The sequence below is a fragment of the Mus pahari genome, chromosome 5, assembly GCF_900095145.1.
Source record: "Mus pahari chromosome 5, PAHARI_EIJ_v1.1, whole genome shotgun sequence".
In the NCBI taxonomy this organism is placed as follows: domain Eukaryota; kingdom Metazoa; phylum Chordata; class Mammalia; order Rodentia; family Muridae; genus Mus; species Mus pahari.
Genome location: NC_034594.1, coordinates 51,099,600 through 51,116,123, shown reverse-complemented (window position 1 = coordinate 51,116,123; position 16,524 = coordinate 51,099,600). Strand labels below are relative to the sequence as shown.

At 45.2% G+C, this 16,524-nt stretch overlaps 1 protein-coding gene across 1 annotated transcript in view; it reads left to right on the top strand.

The window, feature by feature from the left end:
• Positions 1 to 16,524, top strand: part of March4 (membrane associated ring-CH-type finger 4) — a 109,817-nt gene that overhangs the window by 57,640 nt on the left and 35,653 nt on the right. The gene's annotated exons all lie outside the window — the stretch shown is intronic.

The following is a 16,524-nucleotide window of genomic DNA, read 5'->3' as shown; positions in this document are numbered from 1 at the left end:
TGTGTGCGTGTTTGTATGTGTGTGCGTGTTTGTATGTGTGTGTGTTTGTATGTGTGTGCATGTTTGTATGTGTGTGCATGTTTGTATGTGTGTGCATGTTTGTATACATACACGTACATACACACTCTGGTGGTTTCAATGAAAATGGCTCCCATATGCTCATAGGGACTGCCATTTCTTGAAAGGATTTGGACATGTGGCTTTGTTGGAGAAATTATGTCACCTGTGGTGGGCTTTGAGGTCTCCTTTGCTATACCTAAGCCCAGTGGGTAATTTTCTTCCTGCTGTCTACTGAGACAGGTGCATAACTCCCGGCTACCTGTCCAGCATCTTATCTACCTGCATGCTACCATGCTTCCCACCAGGATGATAGTGGACTAAACCTCTGAGCTGTAAGCCATCCCCAGTGAAATGTTTTCCTTTATGAGAGTTGCTCTCTCACGGTGTCACGGTGTCTCTTCACATCAATAAAATTCTAACTAGCACACACACACACAACACAAACACAATTAAAAAAGTAAAACCCACTATATACTTATGTGTTTTAAACATGGAAGTACAGTAAAAGACATGTTACATTTCCACCTAGCTTAAACTCTCCCATCTTCTTCCAGCCTGCAGGAAACAGGGGCTAGTCTTATGTAACTGGATAAGAGTATGGTGGTTTCTCTAGAAACACCTTTTTCCAGAGGAGTTATTCCTCAAATGATATGGAGAACATTGTTTTTCTGGAATCTGAAGATGATTAAAATAAAAGTAATATGGCATAAAATTAAAAAAATACAAAAAAATATTCAAAGGCAGAACATTTGCATGACATTCATCATTCGGTATATGATACCCTACCTCTCTATCCTATACCTATGTATGTTTACATAGATGTGTATAGGTACACATACATAGATACACACCCGCCCATGTCCATACACCTATAATGACATATATTTTTCCCTAAGCTACTTGAGAAATAGTTATAAAATTTTGGGTGGTTTCCTTTTAAATACTTCTCCTTTGAGATGTTCTCTTGAGAGCAAGCAATGTGACAGCTGGTTAGATGGTAGAGAGAGCAAGGACGTGCACTGCAAAGTTCAATGACGTGAGTTCGATCCCCGTTATATCAATTCTACAAACGATTATAAAATCACTAAGTTAATGATTTGTTTATCTCCACGATGCCATTTAAGCTGACTTTCTTTCTCTGTTTCCACCCGCCTCTCCCACCTTGGTCTCTCCCTCAGGATATGGGTAGATTTTGGAGAGTGAAGCCCTCAGACCAGTTGGTATTAGAGACATCTCAGTTTAGCTCTGTGTGTTCATTTCCGCAGGGTCACATGTAAGTTAAATGAACGAATGCTGAGCTGTGTGACCTTGAGGGAGTCACCAGATGAGGACTACCTCATTTAGCTATAATGTGGTTTATCTCCTAAGGTGACTGGGACAAGCGCTGGCTACAATAACTGAAGTTCTCAGCATGCGGATAGGCAAAAATCAGCTCCAGAAAAGCTTTTGCTCTGCCATTAGCATTACAGTTGTTGGCACCACTCGGAGCCCAAGGGATCCTCCCTTATCCCAAATAGACTTTTATCTTCCGCACTTTTATTTGGTTACAGTTTAGTGGGTTTGTTATTTTGTTTTGTTTGGGGGGGGGTAATAGTTTTATTTTGTCTTCTTGGTTTGGGGGGTTTGTTGCTGTCTTGGTTTGGGGTTTTTTGTTTTTTTTTTTTGAGAAAGAACTTACAGTTGGGTGGGTAGAGAAGAGAAGACCAGTTGGAAGAGACCAGTTGGAAGGACTTGGAGAAGGAGGAGGATATGATCAAAATATACTTAAATTTAAAATTGTTTTAATTAATACAAATATAATAAATTCTTCTTTTTAAAGATCACTCCTGCAAAGCTCCCGGGACAGAGCCCAGGTGCCACAGTGCCAGCTCCTCTGTGTGGCACCAGCTCACAGAGCCAAGCCATCATTTGCTTTATACGTCTCCTTCCTGGACCATTTCTGCTGAGAAGTGATAATAACTATAAACCCCAGTGATGGTTTGCTCAGTTCATTATTAATCATTATTAATTGCCTATGAACATCTTTCCTGGAAACAACATTAAATGACTTACACAGCAAGGCCTGGCTTGACATATCACATAATGAGACAAACAAAGGTTTGACTCTGGCAGAGCAGCTCCTGCTGGGAGCCCCCATGCCTGGATGCCACACATCCCAGGCAGAGGCCAAGCATTCCAAAAGCCCTCCCCTAATACACACCCTGCCTCAATCTGCAAGCATCCAGCCCTACTCCTGGGGGACAGGGCTTTATCAAACAACTCCATCACATATTGTTTATACCAGTCCTATGCAAAATGAAGCAACAGAAAACCAATGAGAACCCGTTCCTACTGTGTGCCAGGTGGGTCACCTGCCTCTCACTCACCTTCACTTTCACCCCAACCAGCAGAAGAAAGTCCTCATATAGGTAACTTCCTCAGGGTCTGCCAGCCTTAGCCAAGGGGGATTCGAACCAAGCCCTTTTAGGCTCTGAAGACTCTCCATGCTCAAATGAGAAGGCTACAGAGTGACCTATTTTCTTAGAATTTCTAGCGTCACCATTGATGCTATGTGGCGTCCATGGATCATTGCGACATTCATCTCCTGTGATCTTTCAAATAATCTTGAGAATCAAAGATGTAATAATAATAATAATAATAACAATAAATCAGCCAATGCTTATAGATTGCCGTATACTTAATGCTATTCCAATTACTGGCCTTACACTGATGCCTGTGGTTTTGACCATGACATGTAACATAGGTACTGTTCCTATTACTGCTAAGGATGATGAAGAACTGAGAAGCTCTGTGACACAGACAGAAGAAATATTTCATAGCTTGGCATGGGCAGTGTTGGGGTCTAAACCCAGAGAAAATTCATGCTCTTCATGACTGCTAAAGCTAAAGGAGGATTGGTTACTAGCTCTAGTCTAGTTATTGGCTCCAAGGAAGGAGGGGAAGTCACCATGGGAAGGGAGAGAAGAGAGGGGGAAGAGAGAGAAAGAGAGAGCAGAGAGAGAGAAGGGTGGGGTGAAAGGGGAACCAAAATGTTTGGATTATATAGGGAAGAGCCTCTGGGGGCTGGAAAGTTCAGAACTGGGGGCAGAGAATGCCTGCCCCATAGGGATTGAGCAAAGCTAGGAGAACCTGGAGGTCAGATCTGCTTTGATATGTAAAATATGTACCTCAGTCCCTTGTCCCAGACACTCAGGTTGGAATGACAAGCACTTTCCTGACCAAGCCATCCACAGCCCCAGCATATTTGCTCCAGGTAAACTCCTCAGGCTAGGAGAAAGAAAGGAAAATTCTGGTGGAGATCCTTAGAGGACTGTAATTCCAGTCTCAGGTCAACCTGAAAGTCTCAACTGTCAAGGGTTACAATTTCCAACCTTAAGAGTTGGGCTGCGCTTGGAACACAATCTAAGTTTCATTGAGAGGCCCATGTCTAAGATGCTGGGTATTTCTAACGCAAGAGAGACAGCTGGCTAAGAGGATGGGTACTGAGAGGATTGGCACTGTCATCACACATCGGGCAGTGAGGGCAGCCTTGCCTCCTTTCTCCAGGGACCATCTTTTTCACACACCCCCCATACCGGAAAACATTCCTGATCCTATCAATAGTGAAGCCGAGTTAGGTCTATAACCCCTGTGCTTGGGAAGTTAAGGTGGGAAAAAAGCAAATTTGAGGCCAGTCTGAGTTACTTGGTAAATTCAAGACCAGCCTGTGCTTGCCACATAGCAAGATCCTGTCCTCGACATCAACAACAAAACAAAATAGCAGTGGGCACTATACTAGGATATACTCATACAGCAGGGTCTGGAGGTCTACACTGTGACTGCCACACTAGCGACCCATAACTTCTGGGTACAATAACCAGGGCCCATGGATAGCCATGCTCTGCTTAACAAAGGCACAGCCAGAGGATGACAGGTCAAGCCTGAGTCAGGCTGGAGTCAGGCAAGGAGAACAAATGTCATCCTTGAGGCCCAATGGAAAAGCCAACAGGAGGAACCTGCCCAGTGCCAAGATGTTGAGTTGGAGTCAGAAGTGGGTATGAAATGGCAAGTTCAGGAGATAAATTGGGACAGACAAGAAAAGCCATGTCTTTTCTCTCTCTCTCTTTGTCTCTCTCTGACTCATCTCTCTCTGTCTCTGTCTCTCTCTGTCTCTGTCTCTAAGTCTCTGTCTCTGTCTCTCTCTCTCTCCTCTATTTACACTGGCTGTCTTCTAATCCCCTATCTCCTAGGATAGACTAAAGATGCCTCTTCCTCCGATAGACAGGTCCACGTTCCCTCTTCTTGGATCTAGTTGAGTTTCATGATCACTTGAGCAGTAGCGTGCAGTACAGATGGCACTGTGATGATTTCCTGGTTTCTTAGAACACAGTCCTTGTGAGCACTGAGTCACCATGTCCTGGGTGCAGCTACTGTAGATAGCACAGGACAGCCATGTGAGTGCCAAGGCCTCAGCTGCCCCCTGCCTTCCTGCCACCCTTCTCAAGACTCCAGGTGTGTGAGCCGAGTCAGCTTGAACTCTGCAGGTCAGCTCACCTGTCAACTGGATACCACCCAGTGACCTCAGTCAATGCCTCAAGGAGCAGGTGCCCACATGTCTTACCTACGGGACTATGAGATGAATGAGACTGTGGTTTTTTTAGCCACTGAAATTCAAAAGAGTTGTTAGGATCTAGGGGGATGGCTCAGTTAATCAAATACTTGCCACTCAAGCATTAGAACTTGAGTTCAGATCCCCATGCTCACGTAAAAAGCTGGGCATGAGGCATATGCCTATAACCCCAGGGTATGACTGCATCACAAGCATCTGTTCCTCCTGCTGTACAGTAGCAGAGACCATAACACCCCAGGCACATAGCTGGCACCTGGCACACAGTATATACTAAGTCCTTCAAGAATAAATGGATGGGGGGTTGCATGCATGATGCATGCCTGCATGCATGGGTACACGGTCCCAGCCTTTCAACCTGTTGTAGAGTGGTGTCACCCCAGGGACTTCTCTGTGTGCTTGGAAGGGCCAAGCGATGGGGATCTAGAAGCCGCCCACCTTCATACACAAAGCAGGTTTCTTTATTTGTGTCATACGCTGATAGTCCTTCATAGGATTCACAAAGTAAACTGGCTGTGCGTCACTGAAAAGATAACTTCTCCTGACTGAACAATCCAGGCCGGGTCTGCACTCCCTTCTCTGTGCCTAGGCAAGCTGCTGGGGGCAGTAGGAAAAGCAGGGTTAGGCTGGGGCTCCTAAGAGGCAGCTGCTTGCTCCCTTATTCCGGGGTGGGGTTGAATCCTGTTCATACTGGCAGTCACTCATGCAAGTGCGTACGTGTGTACGAACGCGCGCACACACACACACACACACACACACACACACACACACACACACACACATACACACACACTATAGCAGACCACAGGCCTACTTCCTTCAGGTTTCCCACCTGGAACTCAGAATATACATTAGTGTGAACCTGTGAGGATTCACCTAAGGTGTGGCCACAGAAGCTTGTCCAGGTGGTCCTCTGAGGCTGTAGTACAATAGATCTACCAGGAAGCTATTCTGTTCCTGAAGATCAGGTCTAAGTGAAGGTAAGGGAGGGGTGTGTGTGTGTGTGTGTGTGTGTGTGTGAATGAAGCCAGGATGCTGAAGTAAGGGGTGGGCGGGGAAGCCACCAACTATTAACACTTAGAAACTAGCTTTCAGCTCCCATCCATCTCGTAGCTGCTGCATGGCACTGGGCAGATGACCCCGCATCTCCCCTCAGTTCATTATCTATGAAATGGGGATAATGAGACCCACCTCTCAGCACAGCAGTCAATTGAGTACACTCAGCAGTGACTAATGGGTCCTGGCTATTACACAGTAGACATCTTCACGTTGTGTTTAGAAATGTTAATACAAGATTTAAGTAAATGGCTAAGGCTGTCCTCAGCAAAAGTTACAACTTACTAAAAATCTGACAGATTACAACCACTTTACAAAGTTCATATCAGCAAACCGTCACATCGAAAAAATATTAAACATATAAGAATAACAAAGCAACAGAACAAAATATTCAACGATCAAGCTGAAAATAGTGCATTTAATGTGGTTCTAAAAGCAGAAGGGGGCTGCAGCGATGGCTCCATGGTTAAGAGTACTGACTGCTCTTCCAGGGTACCTGGGTTCAGTTCTCAGCACCCACATGGTGGCTCATAACTGTCTGTAATGCCAATTCAACACCCTCACACAGACACACATGCAGGCAAAACATTGATGCATATAAAATAAAAATAATTAAAAAAAAACAAATGGACTTATCCAATCTATTAATACTTATTTTGCTCCGGGCAGTGGTGGCACATGCCTTTAATCCCAGCACTTGGGAGGCAGAGGCAGGAGGATTTCTGAATTCGAGGCTAGCCTGGACTACAGAGTGAGTTCCAGGACAGCCAGGGCTACACAGAGAAACCCTGTCTTGAAAAACCAAACAAAACAAAAAACAAAAACAAAAACAAAACCCCAAAAACAAACAAACAACAACAAAAACAAAACAAAACTTATTTTTGCTAATAAAGTGAAACTTTGTGAATTTATCTCAATGAAAAGTTTTAGGAAACATGGCAACAGTAAGTTCTTTACTCCTTTATTTTCCTATTGCGTTTTCTTAGTGAATCTTTTCGTGGTCATTAAGCTCATCAATTTGGTCTTTTTGTGCCATGTCCCCTCATCCCCTCTCCCTTTTCTCTGTTCTTCCTGCCCCAGCTATTTAACCTTTGAGGCTTAGAGTAAGTTAAGGATGATGCTCATGAATAGGGCTTTGTCCCAGAGGACAGATGTAGGACAGCTGGCCTGAGACACTGTTGCGGAAGAGATGGAAAGAGGGCACTTTCGGTAAGAGAGGAGTGTGGTGCGGTTAGGTAGATGTGTTGGGATATCTCGGTAAGAATGGAGAGATGTTCACATAATGAGAGCCATGGTAAGAGATGTTCTTTGGGACCTGTACTGTATTAATCCTCTGTATGGTTCGGACGAGGGACAGGGATAAGTGGAAGGAGGTGGCTGGCAATGCTATTCATCCCTGGATTGACTGTGCATGGATGACCTTATGCCCATATCCTTTCTATCCTAATGTATACAGCCTTAATAGTATAAAGATACCTGTGTCATTTGATCAACCTCAAGTTTTTAATACCTGCATGCCACACTTTACTGATAGCCCTTGCTACAGATTGCCTCTTACAATCCACTATCTGTCCATCCTTCCAGAAAACCCTAGATAGCTGGAACTGAAGTGTTTTCAATGCAAAGGGTATCCTTGTAAGGCTCCCGACCACCAAGTGACTAGTTAATGATTATGAATGCATGCATGAGATAGATGTATGTATACTGAGCTCAGTTCTTGTGTGGAGTCCATAGGTGTTTTCTACTGTCCTAGGGGCTAAGACAGAATTAATTGTTGGAGATTTACAGAGTGCAGACAAAGATCGAATAAAAACAAAAATAGTGGCCATACCTCATATTACATCTTTAGAGTAACACCCGTCCATTGCTAGAGGATGGTGTGGACAAGACCTAGGGAGAGAAAGAGCCAACCACTCTTAATAAGAAATTTGCCTCCATCTCTCTGCAGGTCTTCTCTTCTTGGGAGAATGTAGGTATCAATTTTACAAGTCTAGAATCTCCTTCAATAACCTCTTACTCTAGGCGATCATATTCAGGCTAAGAAACCTCCTGAGAACCTGATTTGTATTTACAGTAGAGAGGCTCCTCTTCAATATCTACAGTGCTTATGTTCCTACATCAAGGGAGCTCAGGCTAGGACCTTACACAGCAGAGAAGCCAAACAAAAGATGAGATGCTTGCTTAGCGACCCTGGGCATGAACAAGTGAATCAGGTGTTCTGAAAAAGGATTTGGATTGAGCACTAGAAATACACTGGAAAGGCACCTTTGTACTCTGGGGAACCATCATTCTTCACAGTACCCCGATCCTCTCTCCCCTCCCTCTCTACATTGTTTCCTCCCTCTTCTCCCCCCTCCCTCTCTCCATTGCTATGTTACAGTTACACAACACTAAATGCTTCTCTCTAAGCCCCTATTTCAGTATTCTGGGATGGGTACAAGTGGTTGCTGGTGCCATCTCCAGGTGGCCTCCCAAGCTGCCCAGGAACGTGCTCACTTCAACTACAAGCATCCCTGATTCTCTGGCTTTGGCCTAGTTTATCTGCAAGCACATCCTGGAGTCTGGTATCAGGTCACTTTTCATCTGTGACTCTGTTATATAACGTATAGATTCTTAAAAAGTCAAAAACTGCCAGAGACTAGTAGAGATGATTAATCTAACTCCCCCTTTTAACCAATAAATAAACAGCAACTCAAGAAAGAGAAATGGTCTTGCCTCTGTAGCAGTTGGAAAGCCAAGCATTTGTCCAAAGCTACCTTGCTTGTTGCTGTAACCAAAGACAAGAAGCAACATAAAGGAAGAAATGTTTGTCTAAAGGGGTTATAGTGCATCGAGGCAGGGAAGCCATGGGCATAGGAACATAAGGCAGTTGGCCACATCACGTCCACCGTCAGGAGGTAGAGACGAATGCTCGTGCCCAGTGTGCCTCCTCCTTTGTATTTAGTCTGACTCCTGGGTGGTGCTGCCCACCTTCAAAGTGGGTCTTCCCTCTTCAGTTAAGCCTTTTAGGAAACACCCTCAGACTCACTCAGAGATGCGTTTCCATGGCGATTCTAAATCCAGCCAAGCTAACGATGAAGACTAACTATCACATGCTCCCAGAAGGTCTTCATCCCTCATGTCATCCCCGAGGTGCCACCTGTGGGCATCAGCACTCCTGAGGCCTTCCCTAATGCTGTCACCCAGAGCCTTACTCCTAGCCAGGTATCACAGGCATTTTATTTCAGTGCCTCGGACAGCAGGAAGGGTTCAGGCTCTTTACAGACACACTCTCCCTAAACCTATTACCGAATGAGCAAGCACCAGAAAATTCATTCCTTGAAGTAATGATTTGTAAGCTGATTTGTGCAGCACATGACTTCTTTTGTTGTTGTTTGTTTCAAAAGTCATTTATTTATTATTCAGTGGGTCAATAACAATAGAGTTATGAAATGTCTAGCATGATCACAGTTTCTCTGGCATCTGAGAAAACTGATACCAGAGGTAGTTGTGCCTGAGCTGGAAAAGTGACTGTTACTCAGTTATCCTCCAGACTTTCTGCAAAGATTTATGGGGTTTATTTTTAATTAATTATCTTATTTATTTCTTTATTTTTATATCCAGGCTGAAGTTTCCTCTCCCTCCTCTTCTCCCAGTCCCTCCCCACCACCATCTGGAAAAGGGCAGGCTCCCCCTCCACCACCATGGATATCAACTAGCCATGGCATATCAAGTTACAGAAAGACTTCCTCTCTTATTAAGGCTGGATAAGGCAGCCCGGTAGGAGGAAAGGGTTCCAAAGGCAGGCCACAGAGTCAGAGACAGCCCCTGCTCCCACTGTCAGGACTTCCACAAGAAGACCAAGCTACACAACTGTAACATATAGCACATGACTTCTTTAAGTGGACATTCTGCTCATTTCCTTAGCACAGGAACCAAAGCACTGAACTGTGATCTGAGGACCCTGTTTAGAAGAGGAAGAGCAGCCAGAGCTTTGCTTTCTTCCCATCTCCTTGCCTTCTTCTGTCTTCAGGAGTATGAGGGGGCACGTGTGTGCATGCAAGTGTGTAGAAGCCAGAGGATGACGTCAAGTGTCTTCCTTTACTGTTCTTCGTGTTATTTTTTGATAGTCTCTCACCATAACAGCTGTCCACTAAGCCCCCAGGCTTTTCCTGTCTCCATCTCTGCCCAGTGCTGAGGTCAGAGGCATGCCTCTCTGTGCCTGGCTTTTATGTGTGTACTGAGGATAGAAACACATGTAAAGATATCGAGTCAAGATCTCACTATGTGGCCCAGACTGGCCTTGAACGTGTCATCCTCCTGTCTCAGCTTTTCAATTGCGGGAATTACAGGCGTATGCCACCAATTCTAACTTGTAAGATGTTGATTCTGATACCAAACAATCTCTTTGGTTTACAAAGGACAGGACTCAATGTCCTCTTCTCTGGGCTTTTCCTAGAGGCCACAGACTTCCCTCTGCTTCTGTGGGGGGTGGATGTCGGCACCATTGCAGAGGCTGCTCTGCTTGGTCAAATCTTTTATTCTGACGGTTCTATTTTAATTCCTACATTCTGAGCTTATACCAAAGCTATGTCTTAGTCCTCATGAAGTATAAATGGGGACAAGGACATTGAGAAGGAAATGGAATTCTTTCTGCCCCCCCCTTTGGTTACAAATTAGAAGCTTGTCGTGTCTTTATAAGTTATAAAATGTCATTTCTATTGTCCCCTTGACGGAATTGCTCTCCTTCCTAACTGAATTTATGGCAAATTTTCAATAAAAATCTGAGAATAAAAGTCCAAATGCACAATAAACATAAAACTGCTTAGTAGTTATAAATGATGACTCATTGCTTTGAGTCTTAAAGTGTTAATAAATTAAAGTTTCCTTGAAAATTCTGAATTTTCATCTCATTAAAAAGGGTCTTCTGGAAGTATCATCTTTGCCTGTATTTTTAATGGCTCAGCCTTGTTGGTTTTTGTTTTTGTTTTTGTTTTTCTTTTTCTTTTTCTTTTTCTTTTTTTTCCAGAGGTTCACTACACCACTAGGTGAGGAGATTACAGATGGGTTAGTCATTAGTCCTGCTTCCTCTTACTATACTCCCTCGAAGTAACTGTGAACCACAGTTGCTTTTCTGCTCTGCCCTGAGCACTTTATAGCCCATTGTTCTCTACAGTTTGATTGGATAAGTACCACTGTTACTCTCCTTCTACTGGTGAGGAGATAACGCACAAAGGCACTAACCAACTTGCCTACCTGTCCCCGAGAGTCATATGCACATCGCATATTCATGATAGAAAGCATAGATTGCCTTGCTCCCTGTGCGCACAGGCCTTGGCCTTCACTTGTCATCCTCTGTTACACATGTTCTGGGAATTATAATAACAGAGAGAATACACACATCACTCAGAGCAAGTTTCCCCCAATCGATATTGCATTCATTTATCTGAGTGAGGAAATATTAATGTCTCTCTGAGACAGTCGTGGAGGGATACTGGGCCCCTGCTTCTAATCGTAGAAACACACAAATGAGCACATAGATCATGCTAGCACACAGGCATGTGTGCACACATGCATGCTAGCACACATCAGGTTAGCACACAGGCATGTGAACGCACAGGCATGCTAGCACACATACATGCTAGCACACATCATGCTATCTCACAGGCATGTGAACGCTCAGGCATGCAGACACACATACATGCTAGCACACATTATGCTATCTCACAGGCATGTGAACACACAGGCATGCAGACACACATACATGCTAGCACACAGGCATGTGCACGCACACTTGGGGGCAAAGCTTGTGTTTGCAGAGCTCTCTGAAGTAGGAGACTAGATACACTAGTGACAGTTGCTGTGTATTCTTTCTCTCAGGGCAAGTCAGAAGCAGAGAGATAAGAATGAGAAGGTCTACAGGCTTGGCGCTCTGGCAATGAGCACCATGAGAATGTCCTTCACCCTGGCTATAGTCCAGGAACTGTTGTACTATTGCAATCAAGATGGCTTCCAAGTGAGGCAGGCGCTCAATACTGTGTACCTCCTTTGGGCCTCCCCTCAAAGCTTTTCTCACCTGCTTTGGGGGGTGAGGACCAACCCCTCTCTGTACCTCCTGCCACAATGCTTTCACAACCAATTACAGTTCTATTTCATTCCCAGCAAGGGAGCTGGCAGCTTTGGGTCCCCTCAGCAGGACTGGCTGGCTGCAATTAATGTCTCTTCTAGAGCCTGATTAGCTAAGGGGAGGCCAGACTACTTCTTCTACCCCCAAGCCCACATTTAAAGTGAGAAAATGGGAGGTTTCCTATCTTGTTGCCTATATTCAGAGTCCTTGGTTAGTCCAAATGTGTTAACCCTTCATATATCTCTCTTAGTGGTGGAATTAGTGCATAGAACCAAGATATCATCCCTCAACTGGATGCTCCCTGGAGGAAAAGAGAAGAGACTTCTTGACTCTTCCTTTTAATATCTCCAATCTGGATTAATAGGGTGAGCTGGGTGCCCATGAACGCCCAGCTATAGCCGAGGATGCAACAGAAGCCATGGACCTTGGTTAATGTTATAGAGCTCTGAGTGTAGAGGATGATTTGCTTGACAAAAGACAGAGAGTTCAAATGAGGGGAAATGAGGAGAGAAGGAAGTTAATAAAAATAGAATGTATTGTGTGGTACGCATTGTACATCTGGTTGAGCGAGGAAGTGCTACAAAGCCGCACTCACACAGATAATGGGACTCAGGCTCACGCGGAGGAAAGTGTCCCAGGCCAACTAGCTAACGTGGTAGAGCGATTGTCTCAATGGCCTCCTCATTGTTGCTTCCTTTTGGCTATGACCACTTCCATCAGGTCTAGAGGAGCTGCATATCTTGCTTTGGACAATGGAACCTTGACAATGTGGATGCCAGCAGAGGGTTAAAATGCTTGAGGACTGAAGTGCCCTCTCTTGCTAGTGGGACTCCTTCTGTTGTCATGCCAACAAGGTGGGCAGTGTCACTAGATGATATGAGACACCTGGATCAGAATTGGGTCATCCCATCCTGGATTAGCCAGTATTCAGCTAATTCATACATCCAGTCAAGATCAGACAAATCATAGCAGGCAAACCATTCACCCGTGACCTTGTAAGGGGTTGTTTAAGGTCTTGGTTTGAGGGTGAATATGCAGAAGAGTGGCTAGGGTTGATGGATGAAACTAGTGGATGGCAGAATGTGGGTGCTGTCCATTTATCATGAAAAAAAGAAAAAGAAAAGGCTGGAATTGTAGCAGGGGAAGACACAGGTTTTATTAGGATAACCTTTTAGTCACAGGCTTGCAGTCACATGAAGCTTTTCTTGGGAGATGGTAATGTCTCACAATCTGGGCAATTGTGAGCTATCCCCTGGCTGGCCGGTCTTGCGTGTTCCTAGGGTTTCAATCCCGAGTGCTTACTCTGGTTGTTGCCATCTCAGAATCTGGGTAGAGCAAAGAAAGATTCTTGACAGGAGTCCTCAAATCATCCCAATCCTCCATCTGTTCTTCTCTTCCGAGAAGGCAAAACCCTCACCTGAGATTCTGCAGGTTTCCCCTGACTAAGTACATCCTGGTCCTTTCATAGCTAAAAGACCCCTCCTCTCCTAGGCGTCCCTCAATGGCATGGCTCATTGCCAGAGTATTACAGCTGAAGTCTGCGCCTTCCTAGAGAAGACAGATGATTAGCCACATTTCCTGGGGCTTCTTTCTGGAGTCATGGCTGTGATGCCCTCAACAGATATCTCTGAGACTGTGAAGAAGAGGCGAGGGGCTTGAGTATGGAAGAGTAGCAGCAAATGCTAACTCTGGTATTAGCAAGCGGCACTATCATCTTAGCATGGCATCCTGTGTTCATAGCCTTCAAAGTTCCCGTGCCCTTTGAAGGAGTGGCTCCATTTCTGGAGGACACCTCTCTCCTAAGGACACCTGGACATGATTTGTGATATCAGGAAATCACTGGGGGAATTCTTATAGAACATGTCCCTGAATTGGAGGCGGGAGGGAGGGCACTTATGTGGGAAGGGGGCTGTAGTTAGAGGAAACTTTAATTTCTAATCAATCATTAGTTTTAAGATATGGATTTCGTCTCCCACCCCAGCCTCTGAGCAGGTGCATTGACATGGTAGGAAGACTTGTTTTTATAAAACAAAACAAAACAAAACAACAACAACAAAAAAACAAAGACCAGCAAAGCTCTACAAAGAGTGGCTGAAATGTGAAATGATCAACGATGTGAGAATGAGATCTAAATATAGGGCTTTTCAGCATAGATGGATGATGACTGGGGCTGGGGCGGGGGATGAACCAAGTGTCGAACAATTATAAAGCCTAAGAACAAGAGGAACATGGCACTGGCTCGCCAAGTCCCAGACACGACTGACTGAGAACATTGAGTCACAAGTGCTTGCAGAATGGCCTGGTCATCTGACAGAGACTGAAAGCAAACAAAAGGACGCTAGACTTTCTTTATCTGCCCCTAATTAAGGGAAACATGAGTGTAAGATCATGCTGAGACTCTGGGTGGGTTGGAATGTGTGTCACCATGTGAAAATGTCTCTTGGGCTGGGGCTGGCTTGCATTTTCAATATGACTGAATGGTGGTGTTCCACCCAAGGCTTCTGAATGTTCATGAACGGAGACTGTCTTCTGCCCTCAGAGGGAAACCGCGCTGGTCTATAAATATCCCCCCCCACCTCCACACCCCTATACCCTTACATCCCCACCCTGGACCTCTGTTACCTTTACCCCATACAGGTTTCTATGCCCGAGTTCAAAGAGGACATTGGGAATCAGTGCTGGTGAGCAAGATAGGCTCTCTTGGGTTCCTTCCATTTGTTGGGATTGGGGGCAGTCTAACCAGAGACTAGAGTAGGGAAAGAATATTTTAAAGACACTCCCCACCCTCCTCCCCACTCAGGGGGAGGGGAGGGGGAGGGGGAGAGTCAGAGAGAGAGAGAGAGAGAGAGAGAGAGAGAGAGAGAGAGAGAGAGAGAGAGAGAGAGACCCAGAAGGTAAGGCCGATAGGATTCTTTGAAACAGAAAATAAAATTGCCAAGATAACAGCAGCCACAGTGACTTGGAGCTGCTTTACTTTGGAGCCAGCAGCCTGGAGTCTATTCACATGCCAGAGTCATTCAAATTCGCTTAGCATGCTTTCTGCTGACAGGGAGCTGCAGCCAAGATTTCAGGAATAGTATGCTTTCCCAAGAGGCGAGAAAAGAACCGAGCTGGGTTTGCAGCAGACTCTGGCATGGGCAGGGTCCTGCAGGGAAGTGGGGCCTTGTCTTGGGAGCATGGAAACTGGACAGGGCTCAGAAAAAAAGAAAGGAATCTCTTCTGGGCCATTGCATCCTCCTAAGGGCTTTAGGTTGGTCTGTCTAAGACTGCGGTTCAACTCGTGGGTCATGACACCCCTGAGGGTCACAGACCAGATAGCCCAAATATCATATGTTTACAATTACGGTTCCTAAAAGTAGCAAAATTGCAGTTATAAAGTAACAACCAATTAATTTTACAGCTGAAGGTCACCACAACAGAAGGAATGGTGTTAAAGGGCTGCCGAGTTAGGGATGTTGACAGCCACTGCTCTGAGTGAAGTATAACCATTGTGAGGCTGATCTGAGGAGGAAGTCAGATCCACAGGAAGAACTGACGCACAATACACAGGCTGACTGTAATCCCTCTTAAAAGCAGGCAAGAGAGATTACAAGCAAGAGTCTTTCCTTCTCTGACTCCTCTGTTGCTAACTATTTTTCTTAATTATAATTATTAATGCATATTAGTTATACACACTAGTGAGTTTCACTACAATTTTCATGCATTGATATAGTATGCTTTTTGACCATGGCCACTCCCATCTCCTTCCTATTCTTTCTGTCTTTCTTTTCTTCTTCTTTTTTTTTTTCTGGTCTTTGGGCCCTGCCCTCCCTCCCTCCCTCACTATCCTCTAGTTGTTTCCATGCACACATAAGGCCACAGCTGTACCCAAAACAGGAGAGGGAAAGACTGATGCCCGCGAACACATCATAACTCAATACCCACCCCCACCCACCCACTGTCACGGAAGGTAGAATTCACAAATGTGCAAAAACAGGCTTGGGGCTGGGGTAGATCCTACCAAAGGAGGGTCGTGAGGCAGGAGGGTGCATAAGGATCTGGGGCACTGGTTTTCCTTGTCCCTCCTCCCAACATGCCAGGGCAGATATCAAAAACCTGGAAACCCAAAGCTCTCCTGCAGGCATCACCTAACCCCATATTCCTGGCTCACGGCATCTTCAGGCCCGTGGCTTTCAAGACAGCAAAGTACATTACTTGGGGAAGCAACAACAGTTATAGTGCTCCCATTTGCAATGCTGGTGCCTACCTCCTTCTGTTAGGGTATGAAGTTACGGTAAAGGTATGTAGGTATACATGGAAGGGTATGGTACAGTGCCACCACAGACACTCCCTGTGTGTTCTGTAGGGTTCTAAGCATTTCTCATATCGTGCCCTGTTTAATCCTTCTGAGAAACATCTCTGGTCCTACTTTAACCCCTAAGAAAACTTGCCTGAGGCCATGCATAAGAGAGCCAAGGGCCTCAGCAACAATGTCGTATCACCTCATACACGTCAGGTCCTTAGAACCTGAACCCTAACACATATCCAAAGGCATGGACTATAGACTAGCAAGAGAGGCAACAACAGGCCGGGGGGGGGGGTGGCATACACATTCAGTCCCAGCACTCCGGAGACAAAACCAGGTGGATCTCTATGAGTCAGAGGCCAGCCTGGCCTACAGAATGAGTCCAGGACAGCCAGGGCTACACAGAAGAAA